Below are 24,776 nucleotides of genomic sequence, written 5' to 3'. Positions count from 1 at the left end.
TATTGATGGAATGTCTTACTTGTCAAAAGTAAACCATGACGACATAGTGATGGATAGCAATGAAATGATACTTCAAACTCTGTAATTAAATATATATAGCTGTTTTTATTAATAATATTTTTAATTAAATTCCTACGCAGATAACTAGAAACAGTTTTTTAAAAGGCGTTTATGTCCATCAACCATAAGTTAAAAAACATACCGCATTGTTAGTTTTAAAAGACCACAGAATGACAAACGTAAAACAATTTAAACGAAAAAACTTACGGGCTTGATTTTGTACAAAATAATGAACGAAAAACAAAAATAACATGAGTTACAGCAACAAACGACAACCACTGAATAACAGGCTCTTGACTTGGAAGAGGCACGTAAATAATGTGGCGAGGTTTGACTAGGTAAAAGGTGCTACAAACCCTACTCTAACCTGGCACTGTGGTGTAACAGTACAATAAAAGAACAAACTATAAAAATAAGTTGAAAAGAGTTGAATTTGCCAGATCGATACAAAGACTGTCCAAATAGGATCTGCAATCAACCCCAAAATTCCCAAATGACCAAACATTTACAATATAAACCCAAATACAACTTATGATATATCGTCTTACATACGAATACTAGAAATTTAGTAAACAACAATCAGTACTTGATTAATTGGGGGTGATTTTACTCATTGTCATATTTATCAATTCTGACCGCTCAAAATTCGTATTATTTCTTATTTTATAGATCATTTTAAGCGTAAAACCATATGTTTTGTTTCCCTTGTTGAAAGGGTAAGCCAACAATGGAAATGATTGTATACGCCTCAATTACAATATTCAGTGATAAATTGATAGTGGAAAGACAAAGCTGATAAACAATTTCATGAATGATCTAGTTTGGTTTTATTGCAAATAAAGAGATTTGTCAATTTGATCGTCTTCATTTCAGAAGATTACGTGATAAGACAACTGCGTCAACCACAGACAAGATATGCTAATTCTGACGTAACAAGAACGAACTAGTACAACCATAAAATATTAAATATGGAAATATGGAACCACATGTACATTAAGCTTAGGGATTTGTCTGATTACCGGAATGACGTAATATATTTAACTTGCTATTGTTGTTTTAACACTTCGCAGGTGACATTTTAAGTTATTAATGAGTTTCATATCCTCTGTGCAAAATACAAACTATCATTTTATTCACATATAGCGACAATTTTAAGTAAATTTCTTGCTTTAATTTTTATGTTATCATAGAAAAATAATTAGCTAATGGAACACTTGATAGATTAACATTTAATTTACTATTATTTTAATAGTCTGTGTTCACGAAGATAATATACTAATGTACGTTTCTATCATGAACGCCATATCTATTCACTTATGAGAATCGATTGATCTTATATATATATATATATATATATATATATATATATATATATATATATATATATATATATATATATATATATATATATATATATATATATGTAACAACGCCGTGTATATGTTACAGTGAATTTGTTAAATATCTGCCTTTATTTTAAATCTCTGAGAATCTAGGAGTTTTGTTAACTAACTGAAAATCTTCATGAATTGATATTATCCCTCATTTTGTTTAAAAAACAATAGAACTCATTACAGATTCTATCATGTAAATGAGGGAATTTATCAAAAAATAATTAATTTCTTATTATAACATAGTTCTGCACTACGGTATCCATTCAATTAGACTTTAAACTTGAATTCGCTTGTATTACTCAATACTCAAAGTGATGTAGTCAGCCGAGAAATAAAGACAACAGTAGAACACCACTGTTCAAAAGTCATAAATTGATTGAGAGAAAACAAATCCAGGTAACAAACTAAAACTAAGGGAAACACATCAATTAAAGACTTCGAGGAAAACAACAGAAACAGAAGTGTAACAAAAAACAGACTACAATGTAACATACACAGAAACGAACTATAAGATAACAACTGCCAATTTCCTGACTTGGTACAGGACATTTTTAGAAAAATGGTGGAGTGAACCTAGTTTTGTGGCTAACCAAACCTCGCGCTATTATGGCAATGTTAAATATAACAGCCAAATGACAACATTACATGACAGGACTGCAGTACACATAAATGCAATAACATTCAGGACAGAGACATACACAAGTTAAAAATATAATAGAACATTTAGACATGGTAACAGTTATTAAAGGTACCAGGCTTATAATTTAATACGTCAGACGCGTGTTTCGACTACATTAGACTCATTAGTGACGCTCAGATCAAAATACTGTGAAAGTACTTTTATTCGTGGGGTACCAATTTTCGTGGTTTTCGTGGATGACTTTATCCACGAATTTAAGTGTCCAACGAAATAAAACAACCATTGTCCAAATCAAGTCATGGAAAGATCCCCATCGGTAGGTTTGACTATTGATATGATCTAGAGAAATATTGAATAACGCCAAATCTGAGAATACTTTATTAGCAGTCACAGAACTACAACCGTATGCAGGATTATACCCATTTAATCTTTAATAACCTAAACTGTACAACTGTTAATCTTTTTATTCTCATAAAAGATATTTTTGATCGACGAAAGTCAGATTTCCGGTATTGATATGCCAGTATGATAAAGTGTTCATTTTATATCCTCATAGTTCTCGTACATATGGGAAATAATAATTTCATGCTGGGCTTGATTTTGATAAGAATTATTTGACAATTCAAGGTACGTTTAAAGCATTTGTTTATGTTACTGTTTTCTTTAGGTGACATATTTATGGCCTAATTAACACCTTTGATGGTCTTTAATCTGTTGATCACTTTATCATGGGTTAATTAGTGTTATCACTACGATTTACACGGGTCAATGTTTACTTTGCAATTTCCTTCAATCAAGACTATTTGTAACCTTCGTTTCTAAAGGCTTTAGTTTTTCAATTATTTTTTTTATTAGAAAACTAAAATCCACGAATTTAAAAACCCACGAACATGTTAATATTGATCAAACCACGAAAATTGATACCCACGAATTAAAGTACTTTCACAGTAGTAAAGAAAGCCAAACAAGTACAAAGTTGAAAAGCATTGATGATCCAAAACTCCAAAAAAGTTGTACCAAATACATCTAAACGAGGACCATATTTTATTTGTACTTGCACTTACAAAAAAGAAAATCACAAAAATACTGATCTCCGAGGAACATTCAAAACGGAAAGTCCCTAATCAAATGGCAACAGCAAACAAATAGTTATCAAAGGTACCAGGATTATAATTAAGTACGCCAGACGCGCGTTTCGTCTACATAAGACTCATCAGTGACGCTCATATCAAAATATTTATATAGCCAAACAAGTACAAAGTTGAAGAGCATTGAGGATCCAAAATTCCAAAAAGTTGTGCCAAATACGGCTAAGGTAATCTATGCCTGGGATAAGAAAATCCTTAGTTTTTCGAAAAATTCAAACTTTTGTAAACAGGAAATTTATAAAAATGACCAAATTATTGATATTCATGTCAACACCGAAGTGTTGACTACTGGGCTGGTGATACCCTTGGGGACGAAACGTCCACCAGCAGTGGCATCGACCCAGTGGTGTAAATAGTTATCAAAGGTACCAGGATTATAATTTAGTAAGCCAGACGCGCGTTTCGTCTACATAAGACTCATCAGTGACGCTCATATCAAAATATTTATATAGCCAAACAAGTACAAAGTTGAAGAGCATTGAGGATCCAAAATTCCAAAAAGTTGTGCCAAATACGGCTAAGGTAATCTATGCCTGGGATAAGAAAATCCTTAGTTTTTCGAAAAATTCAAACTTTTATAAACAGGAAATTTATAAAAATGACCAAATTATTGATATTCATGTCAACACCGAAGTGTTGACTACTGGGCTGGTGATACCCTTGGGGACGAAACGTCCACCAGCAGTGGCATCGACCCAGTGGTGTAAATAGTTATCAAAGGTACCAGGATTATAATTTAAACAAAAAGATAAAACACATCAAACGAATGGACAACAACTGTCATATTTCTGACTTGGTACAGGCATTTTCAAATATAGAAAATGGTGGATTACCTGCTTTTATAGCGCTAAAGCTCTCTTACAAGTTTCTTTAAGCACTAACATAAACCTTGTGATGCATTGCGTAGATTAAATAATATGCCAAGCATGATCTTCTTAGCATATTAAATCATTGTTAATAGGTTTGGATTTTGCTCAGGTCTCTTGACCCTATAAAGGTTTGACAAAGACATTCAAATTTTAAAGTCTGCTATTAATCTTCAAGAAAATTCTGTCCAAAATTTGTAATATTCTATTGAGGTTTAACAAAATTACTGATGATAATTACAACATCATTCTAAGATTTTATAAATTGTGAACCGCAAAAATACTATGACCATCAATTACCGATAACTAGGAATTATAAGGGAATATATTCTGATATAAAATCTTCTTATATTCAAAAGATTGTCCAATATCTTATCTCTTGACCATAAAGTAATTTCTATAACTATTGAACAGCGGTATACTACGATTGCCTTTATCTATAAGGTTTGAAAATATTATTGATGACGTGGACGGAATCTATGAATATCATGTTTCACCTTTGCAACTTTCGCCGCTGACGACTAAAACAAGTAACAACTCAAATTGAACAAAACATTTAGTTTTAGAAGTATATTTTTTTGACTGGTTGTCAGCAGATTGTTGTTTGTTGCGTAATCTAGGCCGTGTCTTTATAATTGTTAAAAGTTTTCATCCTGGGACTCTTTATAGCTTACAATACGGCATAGTTTTGTTAAGTCCCTATATTTGAAGGCGGTCGTATGTGCTTTACATATTTTCGGGGGTTTTGTTGTTAGATGTCTCATTACAATACTACCACATGATATATTAGTATTTCTATATCAAAAGAAAATAGAACAACATCATGTTGGAACAAAATTAAAATTTCTTGCTCAAATGATATCTTCTTGTTTTGTTGAAGAAAGTAAAAATAAATAATAAATAGCATTAGACTAGATACATTGCATACAAAAGAAAATATTAAATTGTAAAAGCCATGCAACTGAATCAACTTTCTAAGTATGAAATATGAAAAAACAATCATCTTGTCTTCCTATTTATTTATACACAATTTTGTTTTCTTTCATGTTTAATCAAGGCAGAAATATATATATATATAATAATGAGAATTCTTCGCTCAATGACTATTATAAAGATGAAAGTCCAGTATGTAAAGCATTATGATTCAAAAACATAAATTTTAGAAAAATCTCATTTTTGGAAAGATAAGAGTTTTCGTCTTTACATATTCAAGATATGCAACATTTCAAAAGTGTAATAATTGATTAGAGATATGATGAATACCTAGAATTCTAAGAATTTATGAAAAAAGAGGATTTAGAATGACATCCAATCTCTTTATATCTGAAAAATCACTGACTTCTGACAGGCAAAAAAGAACACAATTGCACGCGTTGTCGTGCTAAACATACTCTTATTTTTATACAAAGTATCGGGAAACGGGGAGTTTATTTTTGACAGACCCTAAACGCGCTAAACATTGCATCTCATCACTTTTTATGTACACGGGCTATGTGGCAGATTTTAGTATAATTTTGTATATTACTTGGGCTCGTTGAATTATATCCCAAAATCGGATATGCAATTCTTTTTTCTCTTTTGATTTTCTAAAATATTACTGATTGCATTCTTTCAAAACTGGCGAATATTTGTATAGGAAGAACATGAAATCGACGAAAACATTCAGGATTTTACTTTAAAAACATACTTTTTAATTTTTTACCCTCATAGATCTTTCTAAACTATATTGATGATACGAAATAATCATATGGTCGCCAACTCCGTTTTTTGTATATTAAAACCAAAGCAATCCCTTACCTTGTAGGTAGAGAAACCCGTTAAAAATTGACATTTTACGTTATATATATTTCCCTTATTCTTCGTGAACTTATCCCTTCCTGCGCCCATTGTATAAAAAAAAATTAATCAACGTGTGGTTCGTTTGATCTCAGTTCATCATTGGTTAAAATCTGATTATGACGTCGAATTTTCTTGCTTTCTTCTGAATTTCCTAATGTGACGGCATGAAAAAAAGGCAACCATGCCTGATGACGTCACATAGAAAGAACACATCTTTTTGCAGATCATTCGTGAAGAAAGAATAAGTTTGCCTGCATATTGTTTGAAATTCATTAGAGAGACAGATTACGCCACCAAATCTCGTGTAATACGATATTTATCTACTCTCGACAGTTAAATTTTAAATATTTAAAACTCTCGGCGAACCTCGCGTTTTAAATTTGAAAATTTTACTGTCTCGAGTGGATAAATATCGTATTACACTCGATGCAGTGGTAGAATCTGTTGCTCTCTCTGGATGACGTTGATTTCGAGATGTTTTGGTATATTTTCACCTAGTTTCACAACTTTGATAGACGTATACCATAATAACGCAGTCGGTGAACATATTATTATTTTACATCATAGAAAAAATTGTATAAAGTTAAAACATCAAAGGACTACTGAAAGAAGAAATTAAAGGACTGCAACAAATTTCCTATAAGCTTTGATATAATGAATTCAATAGGAAATCGTGCATTAAACTATAAACATTCCGTACTCTTTTCTGACACGAGGGAATTACAAACCAGTTAATGAAGATTATCCTAAACTATTTCCGAATGAACTTTTTGTTGTTGAGTCTTTTTAAGTAAATTCGTCTGATTATTTCATTTATTATTTGGACCCATATGAAGCCGGTATTGTTTTGTTAATAAGCTTATACGTAGGCGACTTAACAAACTGTCCGAACAGATAAGACAGATGATAGGAAAACACAAAAGACATATAACAGGATTTTCGTCTGTTAAGAAACCAATTTCTCCATTAACAATGCTGATGCAGTTTAAACAGGTACACTCGCGCATTTTGAACCAACAACATTAGATTATATCTTGTAAAGTTTAACGCCTTATACTAATTTTATCCATCTCTTTGACTTTGTCTGTCCATGAAAGTTGTTTTTTTTTATATTTAATTGATCGTACGTTTTTTCCCGATATTTGTCATTCTTAAAGTATAATAATTTTTTATGCTTCGTATATCAAACGTTAAAAGGACGGAACTACAGCTTGTCGTACTCTTCCTACACAAGCAAACGTATTACCGCCTTCATAATGCCTTCATGGTCAAAAACAATTTAAATCACTTTTAACTAATAGACATACTATTCAATATAACTCGACATTTATGTTTCCATCTTTTAAATTAACTGTATTTTCTCAAAATAGTTGTTGTATTTAAGAGAATGTGCATTTATTTTATTATTCCAAAGTTATAAAAGATAACAAAAAGAATAATATGAATAAAGACAATGAAAGTTTAAATAACTTAGCATCCCTTTGCATGTTGTAATTACTATAAGTGCTGACTGGACAGAAAAGGAACTTTGTAACAAATAATGTATGATCGATTATTGATGGATCATTGTTGACAATATCTAGATCAGGTGCTTATTTGTTTACTGTTCAAACAGATATAAATCCTATCGTATAGCAGATCTGTACTTATCGCTATTTAGTGCTCATTTCTGTACTGTCCAAAAAGGTATAAATAATATCGGAGATCTGTACTTATTGCTATACAGCATAGGCTTTCATTAATTAAAAGTGACTTATTATTAAAGATTTGAATCAAATTTTCAGACACTTGTTTGTATGAGAGGAATGTTCAGCTTATCCTAGTGCTATTTTATTCTACAGGTTGGAAGGAAATTTAAAGTAATATCATACGGACTTTGAGTAAAATTATCATGGGTAAGTTGACAAATTATATATGTAGAAAATACTGCGTTTCGTTTTGGTTTTGAAGACGTCTAATTTTGTATAACTTAATCGCCTGATTGAATTAAGTGATTGTACACGAACAAAACGTCCTTCTCTAGGTATCGAATGCTTTAATTTTTGTGAATATACATTTTAAAAATATCATGGGACACATTTAAAAGTGAAAACAATAAAATTTTCTTTTAGGATTATTTAAAACAAGAATCGTAATTACTATATGATAAGACTTGTATTAACAGTATACCAGACAGTTCTTTCTGTTTAGCATTAACAGTATATATTTCGTATAGAGAAACATGACTATCGTCATTTTTGTACATGCATAGTCTGAAATTTTGAATATGTATCAAATATATAAAACAATATGTTAAATCATATAATATTTATATATTGAACTCAGTCTATAGATTTTTTTACAGACTGTATGTTACCAATATCTTCACGATTTTCAAATTAGAATCACTAATGTTTGTTCATTAAATTCTGTGACACAGACATCATTTTATTCTGTAAGACAAATATTCCGCTACGAGAGGGGAAGTCGTGTCGGCTTTCGAAGATAGTTTTTATTTTTGTATTTTCTGACAAAGTAACTGATGATTACGTATAATTTAAATTCCTTTCACGGATTTGGCTATACTTTTTTGAACTTTTGGATTATAGCTCTACATCTTTTATATAAGCTTTTGATTTTACATATTTTGGCCACGAGCATCACTGAAGAGACATTATTTGTCGAAATGCGCATGTGGTGCAGAAAAATTGGTACCGTTAATGTTATTAACATTACATATGACCATTTACATTAAGGTTTACTTTTAAACACCCATGGTTAATAAAAAACACTGTAAGGAAATATCAACCAAATAAAAACCTGAATGAAATTAACATAAGCTCTATAATTTCGTATCGAATCTTAACCTCATGAAAGAGGGTGAAGATAACAAGCAAAAATATTAATAAAAAAATAAAACCCATAGTAAATAGAAAATAGATAAATGTGTTTTATCAAACCCTTAGACTAAACCAAGGATTTGTATAGTCTTAGTATACAAATCCTTGACTAAACCAATTTCATAATCAATCGGTAATTTTATTTCGCTTACCTACACCTAACAGAATGTGAAAGTAAGAAATGGAAAAAGTTTTCCACGGCAAACAACATACATGTAGGTTGAGAAGAATGTTAAAAGTATCAGATATTAGTAAACATGTTTTAAAATCTGGTTAATATTACAACAAGCAATGTGTATTTCTATATCACTAGCTGTTATAACTGCTAGCTGACATATTCTGAAACTCGCATTTTCAAAACTTTACACTACGACTTATGTGACGATATTAGTTTTCCTATTGTCGACTAACAATTATTATGTATTTAAGTTATCTAGATATGATCGGACCTCTTCTTATTATGGAGATTTTACTAACGTTCATGCAACTACTTAAAGAAAAGTTATGAAGTTGCATTTTTTGAACATTTCAACTCTATCATAATCAATTTATGTCCATCTGACCTGATCAGTTTATCATGTTCCCAGCATTGAAACATACCTTCTGCTGTGTGCGTCTATAAAAATTACGTCAAGGTGATGCATATATAGCAGTGATGCTTTTATGTCTACACACCAAGTCTCGCTTCGTCTAGAGTTCATTTGATTCCGATTGTTTTGGCTCTGATCTTAATAGAAAATAGAGGATATGGGGTATCCATCCATGGTACAAAATGGGTATCTGCAGAGAAAAATACACAAAATACACAGGAACATTGCTGTTAATGATGTTCTTCATCTCAAAGTCGTTAGTCTGTTTTATATCTATGAGTCGACTTACTCAACAATACTATACTCTTCTTCTGAACCTACACAGAGTAAAAAATATGATGTTGTATCAGCAATTACAATAACGGTACCAATTTGTCTGCACCAGATTCACATTTCGACAATACATGTCTCTTCAGTGATGATCGTGGCCAAAATATTTGAAATCCAAAGCCTATATAAAAGATGAAGAGCTATAATCAAATTAGTTTTAGCTAACTTCCATTTTATGTTATGACAGAATTTATTATTGTAATACTTGTAGCTCTATTATGTGACATTTTTTGGTAAACTTGTGTTTCTGGAATTGTTGTGTACTTTTCTCTGTGCTCCTGTAATTATTCCATTGGTCGACATGAAACGTTTTTTTTCAACTTTATCATAGCATAGTTACATAAAGATGTATGCTTTTATTCAGTGGACATTTCAAATTTCTATTTTGAGTAAATAATTTCGTATAGCCGACGCGGGTCTGTATTTTTTTATAGCTCGAAATGACAATTGTTTACTTTCTTATATGCATACAATTTCAGATTTGCTCTTGATACTTTATATATGTGATTCGTCATTATTTATGATACATGGACATATAATTACGACTTCGAATGTACATGTACTTGCTAGGATTATAATGTATGATGCATTTATAGCATATACGTTCCAACTATCTCGACTTCATTTCTGATTATAAAATAGGGAATGTGTCATAGTTGCCATAATGAGACATGTACTAACCAATTTACGTGGATGCAAGTATAAGTCACATTTGGTCCTTTACAATGCATAAAAGTCATACTTCAATTCGGTTATGAAAGGTCTCGACACGACAAAATGTTAACTAATTCAAAATGATAAAACAGCTAAAGAACAACTGTCAGTATGAGCCCCGCTGGCATTTATTTTTTAATGTGAGGCAGAGATACTGATGCAAACAAAGCAAATGTTCAAGGTAGAAAATTTTCATAAATTTCACACTTCAATTAATTCTGGATGTGTAAGTTTTCTTTCTTAAAATCCAAGCACTATATATGTTGGTGGACATTTTCAAAAATTGTCGGTTACAGAGAATTGTATCGTTTTTCATTTTAATCCTGGACGGACATACAGACGAAAGCATAAATTTAAGAATATAGGGCATCGCTATTTTTGATGTGGGACTCTAATAAACGTATAACAGGAATAAGTTTTATTTATTTGAATGAATTTGTAATTGATCATGATGAAGATACCTTATAGTTTTGATATGTTATTAAGAAACTAAGTTTTGCATCGTCTATACTAGGATCTAATTATTGGTAGAATCATAACGTGTAAAGCGCAAACATTCACACCTTACTTGACTTACTATTGAATTTGTGTCATCGTTTAGAGTGAATAAAGTTTTACTTGACAAAAACTACATGATGTCAACTCTTGCTCTGGAAATTTCAACAAACATATGAATAATGTGATCAACATAAAGCCAACATTACGTAATGATTGTAAAAAGTCGTTGTTCTAACATTGGTAATGACATGTAGATTATAGCGAATAAATGTAAATTTGATTATCGTGTTCATTTGTGGCAATGAAGAACAGTTTTCCATTCTATTAAGATTCATGATCCTTTCGTATCAAATTTACAAAATTTGGAAGCACAGATTTGTTTATAAATGTTTGGAGGAGGATCAGCAAAACAATTTTGTAGTCAACATGCTCAGAATTATGACTTTGATCTTCTGCACGTGAGACAAGCGACCAACTCACGTGACCATCAAGACGATCTGACATAAGTCCAGTGTTTGTACTTTATGAGCCATATGTATAATACAAGTACCTGTCACAAAACGTTTCGTTGAAAGTCAGCCCTAGAGCTTTTCTCTGAATTTCGATATCGACGATTTTTATGCTAGTTATGTGTTATTATATCTGTAGGAATGTGTCGTGTATATAGCACAATTTCAAATAATTGTTCATTTTAAAGTTATGCTTACAGGTGCTTATTTGTTGCGTAATATAATTACCATTTGATATTTATACAAAGTAAAAAAAATCCGATAGAGAAAAACAACCGCAAGGTAGATATTTCCTATCAAAAGCAGGTGCATATGTAGACTCAGGTGTTTAATGAAAGGTTGTTGTTTTCCATCAGTTTAATCTATTTACAAGAAGTTTTGAGTATGGCGAAACGACAAACACACAGTGCTAGTTCATTGCATGAAAGTTAAAATTTAAGACAACAGAATAACGTTCCAAAATATATCACGAGGAGATACTGTGGAAAGATAAACTTTGAACTAGATTTTGAAACTGGCTTAGTTCTGGCTATTATCTACTGTTTTCGATTAGTATCTTTAATGTGTTTATTAATTATTCCATCTTCAATGTAGTAATATGAAATTAAGTAATATGCGATGACGTACGTAATTATGATACGCAAAGGCAATTTATTACTCATTTGCTTTGCTCATTTTGACTTGAATGTCTTGATTGATTAATTTTTAAGCTCAAGACGGTTCCTAGAGTTGACTAATGATATAATGTATTACCCGATGGAAAAATATGTCAAAGTTAGAAACAGAACGACATTAATCTGAGCAACATAGAGCCAATATAAATATTATAAAAAGTCACAGAGAATCACGAATACCCTTTAAAGAGAACTTGACAATAAAATAATAGTATAAGGTTGAAGTTGGCTATTTTAAAATACGGATTGACTGCATGGATCATATATTTACCATAACTCTTTAAAATTCAACAATAAAGAATAAATTCAGTTCACTGAAACTAAACTGTTTTTGTCTTTGTCATTTGGTCCCTTGTGAATAGTTGTTTCATTGACATCCATACTGCATCTTCTTTTTTATACTTATCTTTTAAAATAAGTATATTTCTCATGAATACCTCAACATATTATAATTTTGTTTTTAAACATGAAGATATTAGCCATAGAATGACGTCATCAAAAGTGTATGTTACTCTTAAGATTGTATCTTGATACACGTATTTTTTTTTACATGTCTATCTGATACTGTATAAATGTATTCCTTTTATGTTATTTGTATTAATTTCTCCGGAAAAAAATGCCATCGATCTACCATTGCTCACTTTAGTTTTCAAATGTGTATTTGTACTTTAGATCTTGACAATGTACTTATGATCGTCAATGCATTAAGTACATTCTCAGTTCCGTTTCTCGACATCAATATTTCAAAGAATTTATTTGGAATTACTGTTTTAGTCATAAAAAAATCATCAGAGAGTACTACAGTCATAAAAATGTGCTCGTTACGAACAAGAGCAATTAAGATTTGACTATTTAAGTGGTAAGAATTCAATTAATTTAAGACAGTTATATAAAAAAAGATTTATAACGAGTTCATTCAAATGTTTTACGGAAATTTCCTTCGACGTAAGGTTTGGCGCATGGATACACGTAACCTGTCTCAGTAATGTATGTAATTTAAAAGTAACTTTACTATCATCAATATATTTTATTTACGTATTGCGATTTAAAAACATAGATAAGGAATATAAATCGTATATTCATATTTTCAATGTCACCCTACACGTGTTTATCTCCAATAATTGAAATAGACTCGTCTCTAAGTTAAGAAATAAACGAGAATGCATACATTACTGAATTTTACGTCAGAAGGTTTATCTCAACAGCAAAAAATAGTCCCCTCTTTAAGAAACTTTATTTGTGGACTGCATAAGCAAGATAAAAAAAGATATTGAAAAATAGGTTATTATCAGCTAATGTTGTAAATTCTTCCAAACTTTTGCAGTTATTACAAAGTTTCCACAATGTCTATTATGATATGTTATATAGGTTAGAACCCGTATCTCACAACTATATTCAGACGATTTATTAGTGTCGGCTGAAAAAGAAGTAGTGTTTATTGATATTCACTGAAAGTCGCTTAAAATGAAAATAACAGTTTATGAATTAAGCGCGTTCAAATCGCTTTTCAGGATTAACCATCACCAGGATCGCTCAAACCAAACAACTGATCGTCGAGGACGCATAAACTTATACGTTGAAACGTCAACAGATATATTACCAAATGGGACCTAAACAAAATGTGAAATAAATCTAAGATGAACTTTGCATAAGGGAGTTGAAATCAGCAAATTTATGAATTATCAACGGGATATTTAGCAATATATATTACAAATCATTTATCCGGTACACCTATCGGGATTACTTATTACTATAATAATAAAATTAACGGTACCAATTTTCTTGCACCAGATGCGCATTTCGACAATACATGTCTCTTCAGTGATGCTCGTGGCCAAAATATTTGAAATCCAAAGCTTAAATAAAAGATGAAGAGCTATAATCCAAAAGGTCCAAAAAGTATAGCCAAATCCGTGAAAGGAATCAGAGCTTTGCATGAGGGAGATACATTCCTTAATTTATAATAATTTCTATTATTTTGTAACAGTAAATTTTAATAACACAAAAACATCATACAGCTATATCACGACCGACACTCGGCTAACCGAGAGATAGGTCGGTTAATCTATATTGAGTATGCGGCTATATCGGCGGTTGGTCTGTTAATGGGGTTGGTTATACGTCTGTTAAGAGTAAAACGCACAATTTTAATATTAAAATCTATTTAATATACAGATTTTAGGTACATTATGAGAATCAAATCAAAAAAAGAAAAGTGTCTGACAAAATGATATATATCATAGAACATTTTCCAACTGTAAAAACATTTCATAGTTTGCGCAGTTTTCAGTAAAACTAAAAGGCGTCGCGCAAGTATGTAGTATTTATGCTTATACGCATAGCAATTTTTGTAATGAAAGGCGAAAAAAACAATTTTAGATATCATTTAAAGGACACAAAATCGTACTTTGGTTCTAAAATATAAATTGAAATTAGTTAAATATTTCATAATTGTAATATAACGTGAGTAATACCACGTTTTAGTGAACATTATGGGAATTAAGTCTGTTAATGGGTTGGACAATTGAAATTGTGTCAGTTAAGAGTTATTTAGCCACGACAATAGTTGTGCTACCTTTATATTTTCCCTTTGAAAAAGTTAAGAATGAGATGCTCTTGAGTAAAAAAAATGACAATACGCTGCAACAGTATCCTTCTAGTAAGAACATTTTTATTTTGACTTCCTTTGCATTGTATTAAGGGGTGTGTCACTTCAATATATGGACATGGATTGCCTGCTGGAATATGCATGAATCTATTATTAATGTTTTCTTCAGCCTTAATTTTTGTGTCTGTTCAAAGTAGCACGTTCTCAAATCCGTCCGAGAGTGTCTTTCTAATACAACACAGGGTACATATAACGTGTTGTCGTTCTCATATGCACATGATATTTGTCACTGGACGTTAAACTCTAAATCATCAACATCATCCGATTGGTTCTTTTCTTCTATTACTGAATCATCTGTTGTTTACAAATCAGTCTAAAGAAGTAAATGGAAAGGAGCGAATGCAGCTACATTTGGTTATCTTAAGTTTAATTCATTTTATTCCGTTTAGTTCCTTTCTACATAAGTGCAGAGGAGAACTGCAGTTGTCCGCATGTAAACTTTTAGCATTTATTACCAATATGAGTACATAGCAATCCGTTACTGTTTCAACACCCAGGGGTGTTTCATGTCTTTATTCTCAAACAGTTATTATTTTTTTCTATCTTTTTTTATTAATGCATCACTTCCTACTGTCCTTATCTATTATTCTATATATTCTGTGTTTCCATCCAGATTCTCGTGTATACAATGAGGGTCCGGATTGGGGGTGTTGTTTATTTCTATATTCTTTAAATTGTCTGTTACTTTTCTCTACATTTTATTTTATCTTACTCATTATTATTTCTTTATTCTTTATATATTCTAGCATCCCAATATATTTTACTTACTGATGTTTAGTTACATTACGACATTTATCTCTGATTTATATACTGGTTAATACCAATTTAGATACAAATTAGTGTCATTCATGACAACCTAAACAGAATCCACATGATATATGCGACCATTCTTGGATGAAATCAATATGTATAGATTATAACATGCCCTTTTCTATATTAGCCCTGGTATCATCCCGAGACTCCCATATCGGCCTCGAGGCTTTAGCCGAGGGCCGATATGGGTCGAGGGATGATACCAGGGCAAATATGGAAAAACATGTTATAATCTTTAAGCTATTTATCACATATTTAAGTGTTGCAGAAAAGAGGGAAAAAAAGTTCAATTATAACAATTTAATGAAACATAACAGGTAAATCTTAAAAATTTATCCGTATCCGTAACAAATATGCGGTTGACAATGTTTTCTCGGGACCCAATCTGCTCTATCACCCTCTCAGCTATGTGATATTTGATTTATTATAATGAATGTCCTATCATCATTTTCTTTAACAGATGAGTTTTATTATGAAGTATTTTCTATGTAGTCACGTACTTGACAGCGTAACGGGTATTTGAAAAATCATCAGAAGTGAAGTAAATAGACAATAGTAGTGCATTGACTTGACATATATAAACGATACAAGGATTAGGCCCGAAACGGGAAAAAAGCTCTGCTATCAAGAAAAAAAATATTTTCAATTGTTGTTATTTTGTTATTGTTATTTATTTTATTTAAATTTTGGGCAAATACCCCTTTCAAAAGGCCTCATATCTGGCTGAGAAATATACATCACAATGAACATGATGAAATGTACATCACCAGTTGAAACCCATCGATGGTGAACGAATGCGTTTAATATCAACAATAAGCATAACACACAATGATTTATAGGTTTTAAAGTAAAAATATTAACCAGTGAAATACGTTTTTCCAACAATTGTAAAAGAAATAAGTTTGAGTCGTTCCACGCTTCGTTGTATAGTAAATTAGAACTTTAAGCATTGTCTATAAAATAACTTGATGTAGATTCAATTCATTATCGTTTAAACTGCCGATTTTTGATTGGTCTAGCCGAGAGGGTGACATTCCAAAAAATTGTCACCCGCTCAGCCATGTGATAGAGTAAATTAACACCTTCGTATTAGGCAATCAAAATATGGCATTTTAACATGATGTATAATAATACTTTAATATTACACTTTTTTATATCAGTATTAATATTCATGGCCTAAATTCATTGTTCATGTCAGTGTTTCCGTATATATTATGTTTCATTGCTCATGTGTTGTTTCCGTATATTTTAGCCACTCGTCTTGAGCCTACCCATTTGATCCGATAACACCCCATACAGCAATAAAATTATACTTTTATTGCCATTCATAACTCTTAACAGACCAATTAACAGACCGGGTTTTATACATCCGACCCATTAACAGACCAGGTTTTAAATAAAGATTGATTTATGTCACCAAAATACAGATTTTTGTGTAGATTTTTCACACAATGATATCAATTTGGTTGACAAACATAATGCCTGTCTTTGATCGATATTCAAAATATCGCATGCAAGTAAATTCAACCAACGTGTCTTTTTGTGTACATTTTGTGTGTGTAAAATGTGTATAAATTTATTGATGAGTAACACGCCTTTTCATTTTATAGATCGTACATCGAAGCTAGAAAAATAATAATTACACCACTGGATTCAGTACATTGAATTGTTTTGTTAGACATGAATATTTTTTTATGATAAACATATATTTAAAAAGTTATACAATGAAACATGCAGAATTTCCAATGATTTCCTCGATAACACCTGATTAACAGACTTTATCCAACCCGATTAACAGACCTACCGCCGATATAGCCACATACTCAATATAGATTAACCGACCAATCTCTCGGTTAGCCGAGTGTCGGCCGTGTATATCATTTTCACATTATTTCAATAACTTGATGTATAAATATCGTAAGCCAATATAACAAAACACGCATTTCATTGGAAAAGCATAAATATAAACTGTTTGTATTCCAAATTCCCAAAGAGATTGCCGTATTACGTAAACTTTATCTATATGATAAGCAACATAATTTTTGCAAATATTTTAATAGATTATATATAAACCCATTTTCATAGATACAACACACACAAAACAAATACGTTCATGGAAAACACATCTTGTATTTCTGCTCTGTTTATTTTGCATCAAAATGACTGCATCAAGGTGAGGAAAACGATATAAACGTGATAAAAATAATCCATTTTATTTTTTGTTTCACCTCCCTTTTAAGCTTTGATCCGCATAGTAATTAATTAAGTAACAAGCGTATGCCATTATGTGCACTGGTAAGCCGGTGTAATATCTTTTATAATTTCTGTTCCATATTTATTTGACAATGATCTGCACCGGATATGGTTTTAATCTTATCGATTACTTCGTTGATGAACGAAATACAAAAATAAACCAAGAAATGTAATATTAGGTTAAAATGTCTGCTAATGATTACTAAAAAGCAGATATTGCTCCTTGAAACGCGTTAATAAATGATAATAGTAGGAAAATCATCACGTGCAAATATTTCATTTCCGGGCGGACACATTCAAAGCAAGATATTTCATTTCTTGCAATTAATAACATCATGTTTGTTCAAACATTAACTGTATATAAGGGTCTAACCTCTTCACACTATTCAATTGATAATCTATATTCGCTGTTTTGGATGACAACTTTTACAGTATGGATAAATGTTAGTTTTGCATTAAATTATACCAAATCGAATGTTATCGACCACAAAATGAGCCCCATCCCCAATCAAACTTAGATGACATAACAGTAGTTCGACTACAAACATAACGCATACAAGATAGAAGAGAACCATTAAGACAGTGAAATAAAAAAAAAATCAAAATACACAGACCGTCATAACTAGCAAGAGAGGGCTATATCCCAAAAAATGCCCAGTGAAAGACAAAAACTCATCCTACCGATCCCATAACCTGTTAAGTCAAAGATAAGAGTATGAATAAATAAAAGGGGCCAGTATCTTTGAATGACAAGACCAGCACAATAAAAGAACATTACCTAATAAATAAAGACTATCATGACTTTTTACAAACAAAAACAGTGCAATTAAATACGTGTATCCAATAGATATAAGGACTGGCATTTATTCAAAGGCAAAACAAGTAGCGTCCAATAATTTAACAAGATCCGTAACTCTGTAAAGGCAAGACAAGAATCCATGTAAAAACAACTTATGCACCTAAAATATGATAACATATCCTCAGAGAAGTACTGATACACCTAAAATATGATAACATATCCTCAGAGAAGTACTGATACACCTAAAATATGATAACATATCCTCAGAGAAGTACTGATACACCTAAAATATGATAACATATCCTCAGAGAAGTACTGATACACCTAAAATATGATAACATATCCTCAGAGAAGTACTGACATAACATATCCTCAGAGAAGTACTGACACACCTAAAATATGATAACATATCCTCAGAGAAGTACTGACACACCTAAAATATGATAACATATCCTCAGAGAAGTACTGATACACCTAAAATATGATAACATATCCTCAGAGAAGTACTGATACACCTAAAATATGATAACATATCCTCAGAGAAGTACTGACATAACATATCCTCAGAGAAGTACTGACACACCTAAAATATGATAACATATCCTCAGAGAAGTACTGACACACCTAAAATATGATAACATATCCTCAGAGAAGTACTGATACACCTAAAATATGATAACATATCCTCAGAGAAGTACTGATACACCTAAAATATGATAACATATCCTCAGAGAAGAACTGATACACCTAAATTATGATAACATATCCCCAGAGAAGTACTGATACACCTAAAATATGATAACATATCCTCAGAGAAGTACTGATACACCTAAAATATGATATCATATCCTCAGAGAAGTACTGATACACCTAAAATATGATAACATATCCTCAGAGAAGTACTGATAACAATTAAATTATACTGGAGTGTTTAGATTTCAATATGATAATTACTTTATTATCCTTCACAGGGAGTATGGGCTCATGTCAACTGTGTATGTTACAAATCAACTTGCAGTATTAATGTAACAGGGATAATTCACTCCAGTATAATGTTATACTTGACTAAGTATTCATATTCAAGACGGTAACCATTTAGTATGCTAACCGATGAGTCGAGTCGAAATTTTACGTGCGACATAACGATATTTCACAATCGGCATATTATATTCTGACTTCGTACTGACTAATTTACCCTAAGTGTCAGTTATTAAGAGACAAGGACGCATTTCAAAGTCTGGTTTGATCCCAACCGGATCGTACCCATGACAGTAAGTTCTCGAGGCGATCACGCAATGACGTAACTACCTTTAATATAATCGCAATGAAATGGACATATATACATAGTAGTAGTGACAGAAACTGATGTTTTCAATTATTAATATTGCCATAAAATCTGAGAGTGAGAATATTTTACTTCTTGTGATTATACATTTTCATTCTTTTATACAAATAAGTCTGTGTGCATCCCCAAAAATGCTAATAGATAAAGAAAGGAAAGAGAAATCAGCATAAATGAAATCAATGAAACAGGGAAAATATATCTGACGAAGACGAATCATTCAAATGAAAAGTAATCGAAAGGTTTTGAGTTCAAACAAGTGGTTATTCAATTTGATGAATTAGTTTTCTACAATCTGATAACTACGTACGTTGTCATACTTATATTCAATAGACATTGGCGAGACATCTGTTATGACAATTTGACTACAGAAAATATTGAAAGAGAAATACGAAATCTAGAACGCTTCGTTATGAGAACAGTTAGCAAGTTATCTCGCATCTTCGCTAGCCAAGGGTTTCGATTCACTCCACTTCAGAGGAGTGGATCGTAAACCTTGGCTAGAGAAGTGGATCGTAACCCTTGGCTAGCGAAGAAGGATGTCTCAGTTTTCTCATGATATTTTGTTGTAATCTACAAATGCTCCTACAAATACAATAAGTTATAATTTTTAAAAGTGTTTTTTTGTTGTTGTTTAATCTTGTTCATAAGTGTTATTATAATAAATTAATTATTGCTTCGGCTGTTCGAGTCAGTTAAACAAATTGTGTGTCCAAATAATAAAGATTAAATGAAAACTATTGGTTACAAAAATCCAGATCCCATTGCACAATTTGTGATCATATGTGGTTTATTTGTTTTTTTGTCTAACACCCATAACAATGGGTCTTTACAAATGAAATAGTTAAATAAAATCAGTTTCAAGTGGTTCGTGAGCTTGTTTTGACTACTATTTGTTAAACCTTTGTACCCACAAAATTATAGCTTTATAACTATTAATCCTTTCCAGATATCTTAAATAGAAAAAGCAAATAAAATCTTTAGTTTTACGTCAAAACGATTAATAACTTGACGTGCACTGAACTCGTAGGATTACTTGTCTTGAGAAACAATCTGTTTCAAGTCAGGAAGTTTGTTATTATTCATTAAAGTTTACCATATGTGGTTATTAATGACATGAATTACTAGTATTCCTTAAAACAGAAAAAAAAACAATAAAACATTTGAAATCTGATTATGATCTACTTATATTCATGCATTATGTATTTAGCTATTGATATGTATGCAGAGTTCTATTTGAGATGTAACAGAACACAGTTCCGATCAATCCAAAATATGATAGTGTTGCATTTTGAGCATGATCTGCTTACCCTTCCACAGCACCTAAAATCACGTTGTTTTTGGTTGGATTTGTGTTGGTCAGTTTTAGGTTGGGTTTATAATGCTCGATTTTAGGTTTATATGTTGTGTTTTGTGTGAGGCTGTTTGTCTTTTTATCGTTTTTTATTTGCAATGTCATTGTCAGTTTGTTTTCGGCCTAGAGTTTGAATATCCCGTTGGCAGCTTTCGCCTCTATTTTACGAAGATGTGGTTTTCACTGCCTATATTGCGTAGGACACATAATATAACGTTTTAAGAAATGCACTCGCTGGAAAGGAAAATTATACCTGTTGGATGTTTTACAAAGTGTATTAAATGTATTTACAAAATATTTACATTTTCTCGTGCTTTGAGAATAGGAATATAAATATACATGAATCATGAGGAACTGATAAACAGTAACATTGAAATAGAGACAACATAAGTTCATTCGTACACAAATTCAAGCATGAACAGTTGATACAAATCGTTGACTAACAATTGATTTTCAAAGATCTTACTGTAGTGTTAAATTGATAACCTTCAGATGATGTAGAAGTTTACATGGATCTTATATAAATCTACGAACTCTTTAAACAACAGAACTATAAAAATAAGGATGTGATATCCCGTAAGTAATAAAACGTCTACTTCTGCCTCTAACTAAGGGGAGCAAGTGCAATTCACATCGTGGTCCGTTGACAGATAATTACTTCAATAAGTGTTTTTTGATATAACGTGAAATACAAAGATTGTTCAGGCTTATTGAGATAGGGATATTAGGAAAGGATCATCTCATCAATTTAATGGCCTTCCCTCGTAATTAATAAATTACTATCTAGACACATTAGTCAGAAAAGACCAAGTGAATTGTGTCAAGACGAGTGGGCTTAGTTTAGTAAGAGTAAGGGGTTTTCGTATATTAATTATTGTACACAAAACACAAAGTAAAACTAACAAAAGTATATCCATAGATAAGAAAAACAAAACAACAGTCAACATGCAGATAAGATTTCAATATTTTTTTTCAAATGTAAGATGTATGAAACATGATGACTTGTATCGACATTGTGTGTTTTTCTAATCTACTATTTTTTTCTAATAACTTCAAAAGTCAGGATCACCGTCAGCGTTTGATGTTTTTATATCTTACTGTTTTGTTATCATGGGATTTTGTGTTGATGGCAGACCTGTCGCGTCTCGGCTAAATTTATTAACAATTTATTCAGACTCAGGCTACGGCTTTTCAGAACTTGAATTACAATCTAGTCTCATTGTTGAAAATCATACGTTGAACTCTTGATTGATGTGAAGTTTTTGTGTCGTCGGGTCGCCGGTTTCATTTTAATACGTATACCCGTCTTCTATGATGCATATTGTATCAATATTCTAATCAAATATTTTGATTTTAAAGTCATATGAAACCTCAAATTAAAAAAAAATATGCATATGTTTTTTAAAACTAAATGGATAGTTTTCATTATACAACTTATGTACATATACCTTTTTCTGAGAAAAATCTTTAATTTGTCCACATTTAGAAGAAGTTTACTTATTTTTAATTGCTTGCTGCCAGGAAGCAATTCGCCGACATATTTTCCGTATGCATAGTGACCTAAGCGTGACCCTCCTCGTAAAAATCCGGTGATAGCAATACGCATGAATCTGTCATTAAAATAAACAATTACCTGATTGTATATATATATATGTTAAACACGTGCTAAATACCCATGCTTTTTGTTGATTATTTACTATAAGGTGACAATCGGTAAACTTCGGCTTCAAAACACGGCGTTAAATGAGTAGCCATATTTGTTAAATCATAACAGACAGATAGAAAAAAAATTGACGATTATACGATATATTTGCGTAAAAAATGATAAAATCGTGCACAGAGGACTAAGTTTATGAGATATACATGCATTGGTTCAAGAATTGGATGAACATTATTTTTCACTAGTCACTCGTTTCTTATGACTTTAAGTATTACCTGTAGAAAAAAAATGTAAAGATATAAAAATTACAATCAGAATATTGTTTTTTTTTTTATGTAAAATAATAATTAAGATCCTATGGTCAGACAACATTTTTTGTCATGTATAATTAGTATAGTAGTTATAATTTATTTACGATTCAATTAAAATGTTATTGGTCTCGTGAGAAAGATAAAAAAAAATCGTATATATGCTGTCATAGGCCAATCTATTAGGGACTATCAAATGATGTTGTAAAAGAAAAAAATCAGTCTAGTAAAGACTGTCTTACTAAATTTATCCCTCATTAATTGAACATAATCTTAGATCGAATGTTCAATCTCAACCTATAGATCACTGTTTATTTGCGAACCGTTATTATAATTGGAATATTGTTTGTCATCGTTATCAGACGATGGCCAAAGATGGACACTAATAAACAGCGAGGTGACGAATTTAGTAGTGTGTTTTTTTGACGGGACAATATTAATCAATGATCATCAGAAACAAACTGGTCAATCAAAGAGCCTTTATTACAAACGAACAATTCTGTAGTCATAAACTTTTACCTGGACATTAAGACAAATTTTTTTGAATGAGTAAAATATATATTCGTGTTTATTTTTCAGGCGTGTTTTAATTCTTTTCTCTCTCGCTTATTTGATAAGTTCATATAAATATTCAGCACTTTATGGACAATAAATAATAATTAAATACTGTACAATATAAACGACTGCAAAACAACCCAATATTAAACTATATCGGATAATCAGCAATGATATCAGATGGAATAATAAGGTCAAGTGATGAACTGATCTGAAACAATAAGCTTTTCATGGTAATAATGAAGTATAATTCTAATGAGTCAAACCCTTAATCTAACATGATGAGTCACAAGGAGACAAGCAATCACCACAGGACACCGATCAATGACCAAAATCAACGAATCATTATAACAACATGACATCCTAGAAAAACTGTCGGATTATTTTCTCCTCGTTATTACTATAGCTGTATATTGTAATTATTGAAGTTCTTTTTTACGCTTTTTCCTTTGTTTCAAGAAATTGTCTAGCTGGTTCCGGGTTGTATTAAAACTATTAACGATAGTAATCTCTAACAAAAAAGGTAAATACCTGAAAGCTAATTACTACAGAGAAAATAATGAACAAATGATGAAATTTCCATCGCGTTCGAGTGCATTTGTGTCATTTGTTACTTCAATTAAATATTTTCTTTTCAATTTACTTGATGACTTAAATGCAGCCATGGATCTTTAATGAGAATGAAAACTGCTTGACAACAGAAATAAGTATAAGCAGACCCGAGATAGGTATTTTACCTGATACGTACCATCTTGTAATGTAAATACTATAGTATTAATGAATGGGTATTTTTATAATGGCCCTGTTATATGTCCAAGGTCTGTAATAATGGTCGAGGAAGTCTGTAATGGCCCGAGGCAACGCCGAGGGCCATTACAGACAT

At 31.3% G+C, this 24,776-nt stretch overlaps 1 long non-coding RNA gene across 1 annotated transcript in view; it reads left to right on the top strand.

The window, feature by feature from the left end:
* LOC143055429 (uncharacterized) overlaps positions 1–24,776 on the top strand; it is a 55,635-nt gene that overhangs the window by 26,833 nt on the left and 4,026 nt on the right. The window contains exon 2 of the long non-coding RNA XR_012972038.1: positions 7,789–7,842. This is a non-coding gene — a long non-coding RNA (uncharacterized LOC143055429). The remainder of the gene's footprint in view (positions 1–7,788; positions 7,843–24,776) is intronic.

The sequence above is a fragment of the Mytilus galloprovincialis genome, chromosome 1 (genome assembly GCF_965363235.1).
Source record: "Mytilus galloprovincialis chromosome 1, xbMytGall1.hap1.1, whole genome shotgun sequence".
Taxonomy (NCBI): domain Eukaryota; kingdom Metazoa; phylum Mollusca; class Bivalvia; order Mytilida; family Mytilidae; genus Mytilus; species Mytilus galloprovincialis.
The sequence above is the reverse complement of the archived record's forward strand: the minus strand, read 5'-3'. Positions and strand labels throughout refer to the sequence as shown.